The following is a 15,145-nucleotide window of genomic DNA, read 5'->3' as shown; positions in this document are numbered from 1 at the left end:
CTATCTAGTTATGCTACTAAAAGGGTGATGCTGAGCAGGCAAGCTATTCACAGAACTAAGACTGTTCTAGAGTAGCGGTTCTCAGCCTTGGCTTCTCATTAAAATCACCTGGGGAGCTTTAAAAACTACTAATATCTGGTTTCTGCTTCCAGAGATTCACATTTAACTGGTCAAGGATACCCACTTAGAACTGGGATAGTTAAGAGTGCCAGGTGATTCTAATGTGACCAGTTTTTAAAAATGCTATTGTTGGGGCTTCCCTGGTGGCGCAGTGGTTGAGAATCTGCCTGCCAATGCAGGGGACGCGGGTTCGAGCCCTGGTCTGGGACGATCCCACATGCCTCGGAGCAACTAGGCCCGTGAGCCACAATTACTGAGCCTGCGCGTCTGGAGCTTGTGCTCCGAAACAAGAGAGACAGCGATGAAGAGAGGCCCCCACTTGCCGCAATTAGAGAAAGCCCTCGCACAGAAACGAAGACCCAACACAGCCATAAATAAATAAATAAATAAATAAAAATTTATAAATAACAAGCTCAGAGAGGAAACTATGATATGATTGATTTAAAAAAATAATAATAATAATAATTAGGTCTGTCTGTTATGGTAAACTGCGTGGGAAGCACTGTCAAATAAGAAGAGAATCTTAACTTAAAAAAAAAAAAAGTTATTGTTCTAAGGATGCACTATTAGAATTGGCTACAGGAGGAGCTATTTGTAGCTTTAATACCAAGAAATGGCCTCCGTGACAGACGAGGGAAACATCTCAGATTGCTTGCAGGTGTGAACTGCTGCCCTTCTCATAATGACCACCATTAGAGAGCCATTGCTATCATAGGAAGGGGCTGCCACTAGGTGATTAGAAGATGCTATTCACATAGTATCACCTCTAGTTGCCGCTATAAATATAAGGCTGGGGAGACCTCAATGCACCGAGGTTTCTTTTCCTCCTTTCTATTCTAATGAATAACACATAGCAATGAGGGAAGACCAGAAATCATATGCCTTCTCTGGTGGCAATTTATCCTGAATAACCCTATCTAAAGGGTTATTTGAAACAGCAGAAAAGACTCTGAATCATAAGTCAACCTTCAGCTTTTCAAAGAAAGTGGATGACTTTGAAAAAAGTGAAGTACATAGAGTGTAGATTAAATTTAATGTTTAACACAATTCTTCGGTATCGTTATGATAAAATTCTAAAAGAAAAGCTTTGTTATAGGATCCACAATAAAGTTAAACATGAACTATCCTATTCTCTAAAGTCTACATCATGTTTTATTTCCTCATTGACTTTTCCCGTTTCTTTACCTAACAGATGGAGCAGGAAAGAGGTGTGTTACAGGATGAGTAAAGTGGCAGTCATATTAAGTTCTGGTTATATATATTGCTGCATAGCAAACTACTCCAAACATTTAACGGCTAAAAACAGCAGCTTATTATTATCTCTCACGGTTCTACGTGTTGACTGAGTTTACCTGGGCGGTTCTCACTTGGTGTCTCCTGGGTTTCAGTCAGTTGGAAGCTGAGGCTGGAGTCTCTGACGGCTGGACTGGGCTGGCTGTTTAGACTCACGCACAGGCCGGCGGGGCTACCGCGGACAGTGCGTGCGCGGAACGTGCGTGCGCGGAACTCAGCGGCGCGCGCTGTTGACAGAAATGCCCACGGCCACGCGGCCCCTCCACGTGACTTGGTTTTCTCACAACATGGCGGCTGAGTTCTGAGGGAGTTTCTTGGAGCGAGCGTTCTAAAAGGCCGGGGATGGAAGCTGCCGGTACCTTTTAGACCTAGGCCCAGAGTTCCCAGAATGCCACTTTTGCCTCAGTATACTGGTCAAAGCAGTCACAGTGTCCACGCAGTTTAAAGGGTGTAGAAAATAGTCTTCATCCCTTGATGGGGGGGTGTCAAGGTCACATTGGAAGCAAGCAAGGGCCCATCTTAGGAAGCATAATCTATCACACAACAGCTCTGTTTTAAAATTTTTATTGCTGTTAATAATTTGACCAGAGAAATGTCTCAGAGTTACTGAAGAATTCACTATAAATGGTGAAAACCTGTACGTCGTTAAGACTGTAAATTGTGACGTGATTAGCTGCCTTCATGTTGTTATGAAATCAGAAACAGTAACTTCAGTTACATCTTGAGATTAGTTCTGATAAGTGAACCTCAAATATGTTTTGTTTATTTAATGAAATAATTTAGAAATTATTCTGTCTTTTCAATAACATCATTAACAAAAGTTATGCTTATTATTACCCTTTAAATGTTCAGTATGATATTTAGCACATTATGATGACTGCATTATCTTTTTTTGCGGGAAGGGGGAAGTATGGAATGTTTAGTGGAAAATTCAATTTACTACAAATATATTATTTTCAAAGACGAAATAGTAATTGTAAACTAATTTATTCTTATATCTTTAGAATCTTATAAAGTGAAGTTATGGAATGGCCTCAGATATATCTTTTTTTGGATGAAACATATATACACACATATTTTATTGGAGGTATGTCTTCTTGGTATGTAAGAACAAATTTGTTGGATTTATTAGAACAATAACTGCTCCATGTAGTTAACTGACTAGTGCTCTGGTATTTTATAATTGATGGGGAGCTACAAAATTCCCACATAACTTTATGCTGTGATAAGACTGTAGAAGGAAATATGTAATTATTCAATGGGCATTCATACTTGCTACATTTTTCTGTCAAACGAAAAAAAAAAATAATGTAACTAAACTCTATGCTCTCTTTTTCCCACACCATCTCTATTTTGTTAATCCCTCTGACAAGCTGTGGACATTTTTGTCAGTATATGAAGGGATGGAAATAGCATTTTGGCTATAAATGTGTCAAAATGATTGTGGTTAAAAAATGGCAGTTTATGGGACAAGGGGTTATTTTCTGAAGTAGTATTTAGAATAATCTGGGAATTGGGAATAGATACGTCAAGAAGTCTTTTGATGTATTGCAAAAGGAGAGTCATTTCAAAAATACATTGATTTGTAAGGTCTAGAAAGTCACTGTGGGAACCGGGGGGCTCAATCATAAAAACAACAAAATGGGAAATACTTTGGCTTTCACACCCTCTTTTATTCAACTCATATCTCATTTCTTCCTCCAGCATAAACAGACTTCAAACTTCAGTGAAGCACTTTTGTTATCATACCATGCATCAGATTTCCCTTTATGGAACACCCTTGGGAATACCTGAAAGTGAGACGCTGTACAGATGCACAAATTCGAAGGCGTCATTGCTCCATCCTGTTTTCAGAAGAGACAGAAACAAACTTATTAGCATTATACGACATCCAAATAGCTAATGTGAAAAATTAATGCTATTAAAAGCTTTGATAAAAAAATTAATGAATTGGCAGAGATGAACATTTCCTAATCAACTTAAATTGGGCTAAACTGGTTAGAAAAATATTTACCTTTTTAAATTTCTAACTTTTTCAGGAGAATATCAAGGTGAATTTTGTACCTTATTCAAGAATATAGAGGTAGTCAGTCCATGATTCATGAAGGAAAATTCTGGAACTGAAATGATTTCTTCTGGCTAAATCTTTACCACATGCATCAGTAGACAGAGTTTTTTCCTTTGGGAGCATGAGAAAAGTATGAGGCTTTTATGTCCACACAACTATAGGGCAAATGTCAAGGCTCATTTTAAAAAGCAACTTCATGTATTCATTCGTTCATTCATTCATTCATTTACTCATCTATATATTCTTGACCACTTATTAATGGTAAGCCCTTTTCTGGGTGATTGGATACATCACTGACCAAAACAGACAAACATGCCTGCCCTCATGGAGTTTACATCCTAGCAGGGACTGGAGTAAGTGTTATAACCTCATTCTTCCAAAATGATAGGTTGGAACAGAAAAACATGGTTTATGCTGATTAAGGTAAAGATATTTGCAGTAAAAACAAACAAGCAAAAAAGCCTCTAAATATTCAGTTGTGTATTAAAAACTAAAAGTGTCCCATTCATCTGACCTTCGCCTGCTATTCTACTCCATTCCTCAGTGAGGTTTGCTTCTGTAAATTTTATATGGCTTTATAAGTATGAACCATTTTTCCTTGGTTTTAAGAAGTCACCAATTGTAAGAGGCTCCATTCAAATAAAATATTCTAGCAAAAATATATCAATAAAAAAGACACTACCAATAGTGACTAGACACTACCACTGATTGCAAGACACATTTCAGGAAAAAAAATGAGCTTTAGTTTTAATAAAGGCTGTATGTGTAACTTGAGTAACTCATGGTCTTCAGCATTATTTTGTGTAGTATAGGGAAGTCCCGTCCCCTTGCTGGAGTCACTCCAAACTCTTTTTCCATATTTCATTGTTAAGTGCCTCAAGCAATCTTGGCCTCCCCTCTGTTAGTAATGATGTAGTTAAGGCTTCCTGGCTACTTCCTGCCAGAAGCAATGGCTTTCCAACTGCCTTTAAAGGCTGGCAGCTAGGACCTACTAACTTCCTCTAGAAAGCTTTTTTTTATCTCCTTGGTTTTCTGAGTCTCAGCACCCCGGCTCTTGCTACTTTGTAATATAGTTTAAGACCTTTCCTTGACTCAAATTTATCATATTAGGGCCTAGAAGAAGTCCAAATATAGCTAGCTTTTAAAATATGAATTTTTCTGATTTCCATATATAAAGGATTGTATTTATTAAGAACAAATGGAATCATGTTACATATTCTGTTCTAATGCACACACATATGTGTATATGTGTGTATGTGTGAATGTATATTTTGTGTAACTAAATATTATAGGCAATTACCTTATTCATTTTACTGGGTTGTATAGTGTTCCATTATATGAATATATAAAACACTAATTAATAAATATTTATGTTGCTTCTATTTGTTACTACAATATTGCTACAATGAATCTTTTACACACACATATATGTGAAGATGTATATGTGTGTGTATATGTGTGTATCTTTGAACACTATTGTGAGTGTATATATATATATCTTAAATAAATAAGTGAATTTATTTGTTAAATAAATTCCTAGAGCTAGATCTTGCGGGTCAATTAATATTGCTATTTGAAATTTTGATATTTTTGCCTAAATTGTCTACCATATAACCTTGATAGCAATTCTAAAGTCCTAGGATGGAAGTCACAGAGGAAGCAAAACCTCCTGCTTTGCAATATTTGTCATGGACACTGCATAACACGAAGAAAACATTTAAATCTGCTTTTCTTGGAATAGTAGTATATTGATTAAAAATCATACTGAATAGAATAATTTTGGCTTAGTGGTTTGGGACATCAAAAAATTCTATTGGAATAGTTTCCTATATGTCTGTCTTTTAAGACTAAAGGGATGTTACTGTCATTGGAAGTATTTGATAGACGCTGATAAAATCTAAATGGTGATTTGGTGCATGCCAGTAACAATCATGAATAAAGATTTAGAGGCCACATTTTAGCCTTATTCACACTTATTGAACCTATTTTTATTGTATTTGCTGTATTGTATGTACTTATACAAAACTTATTATTAATTCTATTTTTTTTTTTCTATTTTCAAGTAACTCTCTAAATGTGCAGATAATGGCAGAAAATCAGCTTGACACAGATAACTGTGCTTTTGCAGTGCAGCGTACTCATCAAGCTGACTGGGGAATTATTTCATGATAAGATAATTTTCCTCCAAATCTTAATACCATAGAGGTCACGTGGTCTGGTGATATTCATGAGGAACTGTCACTTTCAGGCTCCTACTATCAGTCACTCTTCTATCTATATTTGGTCTATGGATTCAGGAAAGTGTGATAGCAGTTATTAGCTGCTCTCAGAAAATCCTCTTCCAAGATAGATTTATTTCCTGATTAATGATGGGAATGATCCCATATTAATTTCAGTTTTTGATATCAACAATTTTATGTTAACATCATTCTTGTTATGTTCACCTTTCAAATTGCTATGATCATTCTAATGATTAAAAAGCTATCATTTGACTTAGATTCACTCCATAATTGTCGATCGTAGCATTTCTGACATTTCTTACTAAATTGGGGTTCAGGAGGTAGTACTCCAACTAAAAAAAGCTTTTCCTAAGGAAATTTTTAAAAAAAAATATGCATATTCAGGTAAATTTAAAGCATAGAAAACCAGGGAAGCAGTATTAGTCATACATTCTATCCTGAGTATGATTTTTGATAGATGCAGTGAAATTTGTTTTATTGCTTTTTATTCTTGAAATTAGGATACCTTCTGCAATCTTTTGTTTGCAGTCATAGTTTTCTCAACATTTATAACAACATCAAATTGCTTTTTCCATTATTCTATTTTTAAAGTTGCACTCTTAGACCGTTCTAACTTTATATTCCACGTAATTCACTATAATTAATGAGTTAGGGCTTTTAATTGGAGCATAAGAAAAGTACTCTCAGTTAGTACCCAAAGAATATAATAATTACCTTAATACTTCTCCCTTTTGGACATGTTCTTATGAAGTAAATCTATGAAGGTAGCAAACAATTTAAAAACTAGGAAGTACTATACAAAATTTTATATTCCCTTTTGCTTAGTGAGTTCTGTAAGTGTGAATGACAAATGTTTGTGAAAATTTTTCAAGTATATACAAATCTTTACTTACTGGATTTCCTGTCGTTTATATCTATTGCCAGTTTTGTTTTGTTTTGTTTTGTTTTCGAATACCACAATATCTTCTCCAATAAAGCACCTCTTCTTTATTCGTTGTTTTGTTACGGTGGATTCAAGTAAAAAATATGTGTCTCTTTTGTTCTAAAAATCTGAAGACTGCAAATAATAAGACTACATCTTATTGATATCCTTTGGTCATTTACACTTATCAATATTTTAATATTGGAGTTACATCTTTTGAATTTTCATACTCTGCTTTTAATGCATTAAATATAACATCTACAGTGAATCTTCATTATGGAAACATCTGGGTAAATTTTAACAGTTACTCTTCTTTACACATTGGACAATCTTTGAATTGAGATCTTGAAGGTCAATCAAGTTCCTTTGACATCTGCCTGAGTCTTGTGTTTAGATGTCATTAAAGAAGCAAGAAACTAGATAAGGAATTGTAATGGCATTGAAATTTAGAAGCAGAAAATATATTTTGGGAAGTTTGTTCCTAATGTTATTCTGCACAGCCACAAATGAGTGTGACATCAATAATTATCCTTGGTTTTACTCAATGGGATCAGAACCACTGGTTGGTAACACCTGAAATGTGCTCTGAATATTATTACCATGAGAAATAATTTCTTAAGATGGAAACTGGTCTTCACACTGGATCAAAACTTTATTAAAAAAAAAACTGTTATAGTAAAGAGAATTTTCCATTCAAGAGCAGTAAAAGAAAGACCAAACTTACATTCTGCCTTACTTGGATATACTTTTAATACCTATATAGATTTAAAAAGAAAGTGAAAATAGTAATTTAGATCACACCATAGAGAACAATTTAGGAAAAAATGCTTATTTAGTAAAGACACAATTTAATGGTCAGAATTCTCTTTAGAGTTGATTGATTTTTAAAGTTCAGATCCAGAAGACATTATCCATCCTCTTACATTATACTCAGTTTATTGACTCAAAAGAGTGGAACTGGAAATGACTGCAAAAGGTTCATAAACTTTAATAGATGACAAGTTACATAGTGTTAGAGGCAACTCTGAGAATCAGTTTCCAAGTTCTTAGTCAAGTGTTCTATTACAATACACTGCTTTGACTCCTTGTAACCCATCCCTCACATAAACCTTCCTTGCTTATTTAACATAGTCCCCTGAATATCCCTTTAATTGTGTTTTTTAGTCATTATCATCTGTTAGAAAATACAATTAACATTAAATTCCTCATGATGCAACCTATGCTCATTTTGTTCTTTTTGAAAAAAACTTTAGACATATTGACAAGTAGCATAAACTTAAATATCTTCTTTTTTTCCTTTAATCTAAGTGATATTCTAGTTTATGATACTAAACTTGCTTCACATTTCTTTTACTTCGTAAGATCTTGAAATCAATATAGAAATGTTATTTAATGATTTTCAGTGTAAAGTATGTGACTCTTTTTCTGTCTTTGTAAAATATATGTAATATAGGTAATAGCATCCCTGTCTGTAATGCTTATGGTAACAAATGTTATATATAAAGTATTTTTATTTAATCTCTAGAGTATGCTCTGGTTGACAGATTTTCTTTTTAATTTTGCCATCTTCTATTGACAACAATATGTCACAGATTTTTTATTCATTTCAAATAAATCATTTCTTCCCACCACAATTTTCACTTTGTCCTGACTTCGTGCTTTTTTAGATTAACATTCTACCTAGAAAGCATTCCATCTACTTTATATATTCCTGGTACATAACTGCAGGTTAGTAAAAATTTTTTTGAGTGAAATAAGAAAAAGAGGAAGAGATTTAACATTTATTTAGTGTCATTGTATCAGGCACCACCATGCTTTATTACCACCTTGTTACAAACTATGCAGATTCCCAGGTAAAATAATTTGTACATGACAACAGTCAAGCAGCAGATCCAAGATATTAACTCCAGTCTTTCTGGCTCTAAAGCTGCTTTCTACTTCACCATCCTGCCTTTGTAGAAGTACGTAATCTACAAATCTTTTGCACTGATTTCTTAATATTAAAATAAATAAAATAGATCTGGTAGTACTATGAATGGTGATTCTATTTCTGCACCAAATCTTGCATTTAACCTATTCTTATCATACCTCCCACTATTTTTCTATTTCAGGCATTTGTTACATCCCATTTAGATTTCCATAATAACCCCTTAATTACTCTCCTCTCTCTCTGGTTCCCTTCTACACCTAAGTAATGTTCCCAACGCATACCTTTTATCATGTCATTCTTCTGTTTGAAAGTGTTTCAAGGTTTCTAATTATCTACACGACAAACTTTAGTGTACGCTCTTCATTGACATGGTCTCACTGTGCTCCCTCAAACACCTCTGCTGAACTCTTTACATCTTTGGGAGCTAATCATCCCTTTTCCAAATTCATACTTTGCTTTCTCTGCTCACTCCACCTGGAATAATCCCTCCTTTCCCCATCATTTATAGAAATGCTTTTCACCCGAAAGTGAAATGCTTCTTATTCAATAAATACAGCTCAGGACCACACCTGGAAATATTCTCTCCTGCCTCTGTTTCCATAGAGCTTTGTAGCTAGGTGACAACTAAAGTTATTGAGGATGTTTAGACTTTACAAGAGAGAATTTGCTGTGACAACTGTCTTCAGATATTTGAAGAGTGTTCAGCTGGAAGAAGGGTAGGCTCACTCTCTGTAGTTCTAAAAGGAAGAACAAGAACCAGACGGATATATTATGGTGCGATAGGTTGCAGCAACTTTAGTATCTGCTTCAAGAAACAGTGAATTATTTCTTCAAAGGAAGCATTTCAGCAAAATCTGGATGTTCCCTGAGTGTGGATATTATAGGATTTATGATTCAATCACCATTATTTATCTTATAGTAGTTTGTGTTCATGGTATTTTCCCTACTAGACTTGAGCTCTTTAAGAATAAGGACTTAAAAAAAAAAAAAGAATAAGGACTTTTGATTATAGGTGTGTCTCTCATCGTGTTTATTGGTTTGGCTTTGTTACGCCAAGAAAATATGAACACATACCTCTAGTACCACATGGTGTAAATATAAAATAGATTTTATTAGGAGAAAAACTTTCAAGCAAAGAAATAGCAAAGTGTACCATCTTTAAAGTCTCACAATCCCCAGTAGAAGTGGGCTTACACTGTGCCTAGCTTGGCGGTGTGCACCTTGCAAAGTGCTCAGCTGAAGGGGCTTCAGGGGTAAGATACATCTAGGCAAGCATTATTTCCCTGCTGGAGGAACTGGCCTTGTTAGAAAGGAGAAGGCTCTGGATCACAGCCTCTAATATCAATCTATTCTTCCCTTGAGCTAACACCTGCTGAGCTAATTTCTCGCTAAATTATCCAAAGTGAGGTAATGAGTCACCCAGGTCTGTTTCTTCATATACTTGCAATGCCTTTGCATGAAAACAAGTACTCCTTAACAGCAGTACTGAAAGAGAAAGAAGGTAAATAGATCTCTATCATGTTCATATTTTTATTTGACACAAGAAAAGAGAGTAGAAAATGGAAATAAACCTTTGGACTTTTGTATCCATTTAGAAACTAATAATTAATGTGCCCAGTAAGGAAGTGTGCCAAATCATCATCGGTTGTAAGAAACAGAAACCAGTTTGCAGATGACATGATACTATACATAGAGAATCCTAAAGATGCTACCAGAAAACTACTAGAGCTAATCAATGAATTTGATAAAGTAGCAGGATACAAAATTAATGCACAGAAATCTCTTGCATTCCTATACACTAATGATGAAAAATCTGAAAGTGAAATTAAGAAAACACTCCCATTTACCATTGCAACAAAAAGAATAAAATATCTAGGAATAAACCTACCTAAGGAGACAAAAGACCTGTATGCAGAAAATTATAAGACACTGATGAAAGAAATTAAAGATGATACAAATAGATAGAGAGATATACCATGCTCTTGGATTGGAAGAATCAATATTGTGAAAATGACTCTACTACCCAAAGCAATCTACAGATTCAATGCAATCTCTATCAAACTACCAATGGCATTCTTTGCAGAACTAAAACAAAAAATTTCACCATTTGTATGGAAACACAAAAGACCCCGAATAGCCAAAGCAATCTTGAGAAAGAAAAACGGAGCTGGAGGAATCAGGCTCCTCAACTTCAAACTATACTACAAAGCTACGCTAATCAAGACAGTATGGTACTGGCACAAAAATAGAAATATAGATCTATGGTACAGGATAGAAAGCCCAGAGACAAACGCATGCACATATGGTCACCTAATTTATGACAAAGGAGGCAAGAACATACAATGGAGAAAAGACAGTCTCTTCAATAAGTGGTGCTGGGAAAACTGGACAGCTACACATAGAAGAATGAAATTAGAACACTCCCTAACACCATACACAAAAATAAACTCCAAATGGATTAAAGACCTAAATGTAAGGCCAGACACTATAAAACTCTTAGAGGAAAACATAGGAAAGACACTCTTTGACATAAGCCACAGCAAGATCTTTTTTGACCCACCTCCTAGAGTAATGAAAATAAAAACAAAAATAAACAAATGGGACCTAATGAAACTTAAAACATTTTGAAGAGCAAAGGAAACCATAAACAAGACGAAAAGACAACCCTCAGAATGGGAGAAAATATTTGCAAATGAAGCAACTGACAAAGGATTAATCTCCAAAACATACAAACAGTTCATGGAGCTCAGTATCAAAAAAACCAAACAACCTAACTAAAAAAATGGGTGGAAGAACTAAATAGATGTTTCACCAAAGAAGACATACAGATGGCCAAGAGGCACATGAAAAGATGCTCAACATCACTAATTATTAGAGAAATGCAAGTCAAAACTACAATGAGGTATCACCTCACACCAGTTAGAATGGCCATCATCAAAAAGCTATAAACAATAAATGCTGGAGAGGGTGCGGAGAAAAGGGAACCCTCTTGCACTGTGCGTGGGAATGTAAATTGATACAGCCACTATGGAGAACAGTATGGAGGTTCCTTAAAAAACTAAAAGTAGAACTACCATATGACCCAGCAATCCCACTACTGGGCATGTACCCTGAGAAAACCATAATTCAAAAAGAGTCATGTACCCCAATGTTCATTGCAGCACTATTTACAATAGCCAGGACATGGATACAACCTAAATGTCCAATGACAGATGAATGGATAAAGAAGATGTGGTACATATATACAATGGAATATTACTCAGCCATAAAAAGGAACAAAATTGGGTCATTTGTAGAGATGTGGATGGACCTAGAGTCTGTCATACAGAGTGAAGTAAGTCAGAAAGAGAAAAACAAATATTGTATATTAACGCATGTATGTGGAATCTAGAAAAATGGTACAGATGAACCTATTTGTAGGGCAGGAATAGGGACATAGACGTAGAGAATGGACATGCAGACATGTGGGGGGCAGGGGAGGGTGGGATGAATTGGGAGATTAAATTTGACATAAATACACTACCATGTGTAAAATAGATAGCTAGTGGGAACCTGCTGTGTAGCACAGGAAGCTCAGCTCTGTGACGACCTAGATGGGTGGGATGGGGGGGGTGTGTGGGAGGGAGGTCCAAGGGGGAGGGGATATATGTATACATAGAGCTGATTCACTTCATTGTACAGCAGAAACTAACACAACATTGTAAAGCAGTTTTACTCCAATAAAAAAAATAAATAAATAAAGACCTGGGTTTGAGAGTTGAATGTGACTTTGCAAACTGAGGCAGGTCATCTGAATTTTCTGTAACTTAGTTTCCCGCCTCACAGTGAGATTGTGCAGAGACTCATACAGGTATGTTATGATATACTTTCTGTTTTTTGTTTTATGGAATCTTCCTCAAGAGACAACTCTATTTTCTCAAAATACTGCTCATGGTTTTAATGTCATTTGAGGTAAAATAAGGAAATATAGAAGCCAGTTAGTGCCACAAGTTACCTATTCTAAGAACAAGCTTATTCTGCAAATTGCTGTCCTCCCATTGGCAAAATCACACATTTGCTTCTGTTGTGGGGTTGAGGTCAATCCAAGAACCAGTACATTTTGACTGTGGCTGCCACTTACTGCCAGCCTTCATCTCTTACTGCCTCCTAAACACATGCTTCACTCACAGTAAGGTTATTTAACACCGGTTCTTAGTTCTGCCTAGTGATCTTCAGTGACACAATTCCTGACAATAAAATAAAATAGAAGCCAAACGACAAAACCAGCATGAAATCTGTAGGTAGCACGATACAACACTAGGACAATGGGGATGGGACTGGTAAAGGTCATTCTCTGGCTACACTATCAGTTGAAAAAAGATGGCAAAGGTAATAGTAAATAACAGCTGGAGAGGAGTTGGCCTTCACTTATTCTATGTCGTGGTGGGAAATGGGGTGGGAATTGACAGGTGAGTAGTAGAGGGAGGGGAAGAACAGTAAAGGAGACTAGATAGACTGGGCAGAACATGAGGAATGGGAGGACAAACAGTATCGGCATCCAAGCGCAACTGAGTTTTAATTAGATTCTAGTTTAGATTATGTCAAATAACACTTTCACCCATGTAGCAGTTGGGAACTGACATTTAATTAGTGAATGACAAGCAAGATATAGCAAGGTGACATGGAACCACTAAAGAATAAAGCCATCATTATTTCTCTTGCAGTTTATACTTGCAAAAGTTTTGTATTGTCCTTTATTAAACCTTTGAAATATTACTGTGAGAAAGATGGATAACGAGAACTAGCTATTGACTCTCCCTTGTGGACTAAACAAAAGGAAATTGGCTTAAATTGTAGTCAAGTAAAAATGTCTTGGCTAAAAAGCCCATATCTGTGCTAAAAAGTATTCCTAAATGAATTGCCCTTTCAGTAAACAGCTATTGAACCTACTAATTTTTATCTTTACAACACATCAGCTTTAAGCCAGGGTGATTACACTGGAAGACCCAGGGTTGAACACAGACGTAGAAGGCAAAGGCAGCTTTCTACACTGTATGTTTAACACTCGCTTGCCCTCAAATTTTTCCCAAAAGACTGTCACATTTCCTGAAATTTTCACATTTTTGACTCTTTGGGATGAGTCACTGAGGACCCCCACCGTGGAAAATTGTATTTGGATTACACTGCACTTAATTTTAGCCATCTGCATTCACCTAGATAATTTTTTTAAGAATAATTCCCAATCATCTAAAAAAATTCCAAGAGAATGGAACATGGGAGTGGGGAAGTGAATCAAGAATCGCTTAAGACAAAAGTTGCCAGGTAAAATTCCCCGGTGGTGGCTTGTGAGCATGAAAATCCCTAGAGAAGGAGGCCATCCATTTGAGATTACAAAGAACATGTGCAGTAATTGAATTATTCACTCAACAAATATTTATTGAGCCCATATAATAATGCAGAAGACACTGTCCTTGGTGCTGGGGCTAGGGTAGTTAATAAAACAGACAAAAATCCCTGTCTTCGTGGACCTTGAATTCTAATGGGGAAGACAGACAAACAACAATGATAAATGAGCCAACTATATATAGAGAGACAGAGAGAGACACAGAGACACAGAGACAGAGAGAGAATGTGTGTTAAATATTGACATGGGTTAAGGAGAAAAAGAAAGCAGGGAAAGGGGACAAGAAGTTTGTGTGTATGTGTGTGTGTGTGCTTCCCAGAGAGGAGCTTGTAATTTTAGAGAAGAAAGTTGTTTTATAGTTAAGGTTAAAGGAAACCAAGGAATGAGCCATCAGATATCTGGGGAGAAGATCCTTCAAGCAGAGGAAAGGCATTGGATAATCTCATGAGGGTAAAAGGAAAGAGGAATTCCAAAAGGAATCAGGAATGCTGAGTTAGGACTCGTTCCAGAATATAATACCTACCTGGGTGCAAACCCCTCAAAGGAAGGTAATCTTTCATTTTAAAATTCTCAGGTAATTTTTCCTTAGGTAATGGGCTGCTTGCCTGCTTTACTAAGGACGCTACCCACAGGGACTCCATGGTGACTTATCCCCTAAGGGAGGTTCTAGGTAGGAGGGCTTGTTCAAGGATACAAAGGTCATTCTCTGGCTACACTATCAGCTGAAAAAATATGAGAAACATCCCCTTCATCACCCTCCCACAACGTATCAATTTCATCTCTCCTGGGGTGCCCAGACTCACAACAGTAAAAAGGAGAATTGTTCTAAATTTTTAAGGAGTTTACAATCTAGTTGAGAAGACTAAGGTTAACTTACCTTAAGGTTAACTTACATAACCTTACCTTTTTTTTTTTTTTAAACTATGGAGACAGTAAAAAGATCAGTGGTTGCCAGGGGTTGGGGGGAGGGAGGGATGAATAGGCAGAGCACAGAGGATTTTCAGGGCAGTGGAACTTCTCCATATGATACTGTAAGGATGGACACGTCATTATACATTTGTCCAAACCCATAGAACATACAACACCAAGAATAAACTCTAACAAATTATGGACTTTGGGTGACTGTGTGCCAGTGCAGGTTCAACAGGTGTAACAAATGCACCATCTGGAGGGGATGTTGATAATGGAG

At 36.2% G+C, this 15,145-nt stretch overlaps 1 long non-coding RNA gene across 1 annotated transcript in view; it reads right to left on the bottom strand.

The window, feature by feature from the left end:
• Positions 1 to 3,240: 3,240 nt before the first annotated feature.
• Positions 3,241 to 15,145, bottom strand: part of LOC309632533 — a 103,978-nt gene continuing 92,073 nt past the window's right edge. The window contains exons 2-3 of the long non-coding RNA XR_014246958.1: positions 3,478 to 3,592; positions 3,241 to 3,257 (exon numbers count right to left, since the gene is read on the bottom strand). This is a non-coding gene — a long non-coding RNA (uncharacterized lncRNA). The remainder of the gene's footprint in view (positions 3,258 to 3,477; positions 3,593 to 15,145) is intronic.

The sequence above is a fragment of the Balaenoptera borealis genome (genome assembly GCF_965194805.1).
Source record: "Balaenoptera borealis genome assembly, chromosome: 7".
NCBI lineage: Eukaryota > Metazoa > Chordata > Mammalia > Artiodactyla > Balaenopteridae > Balaenoptera > Balaenoptera borealis.
Note: the sequence above shows the minus strand (reverse complement) of the source record. Positions and strands in the feature narration are given on the sequence as shown.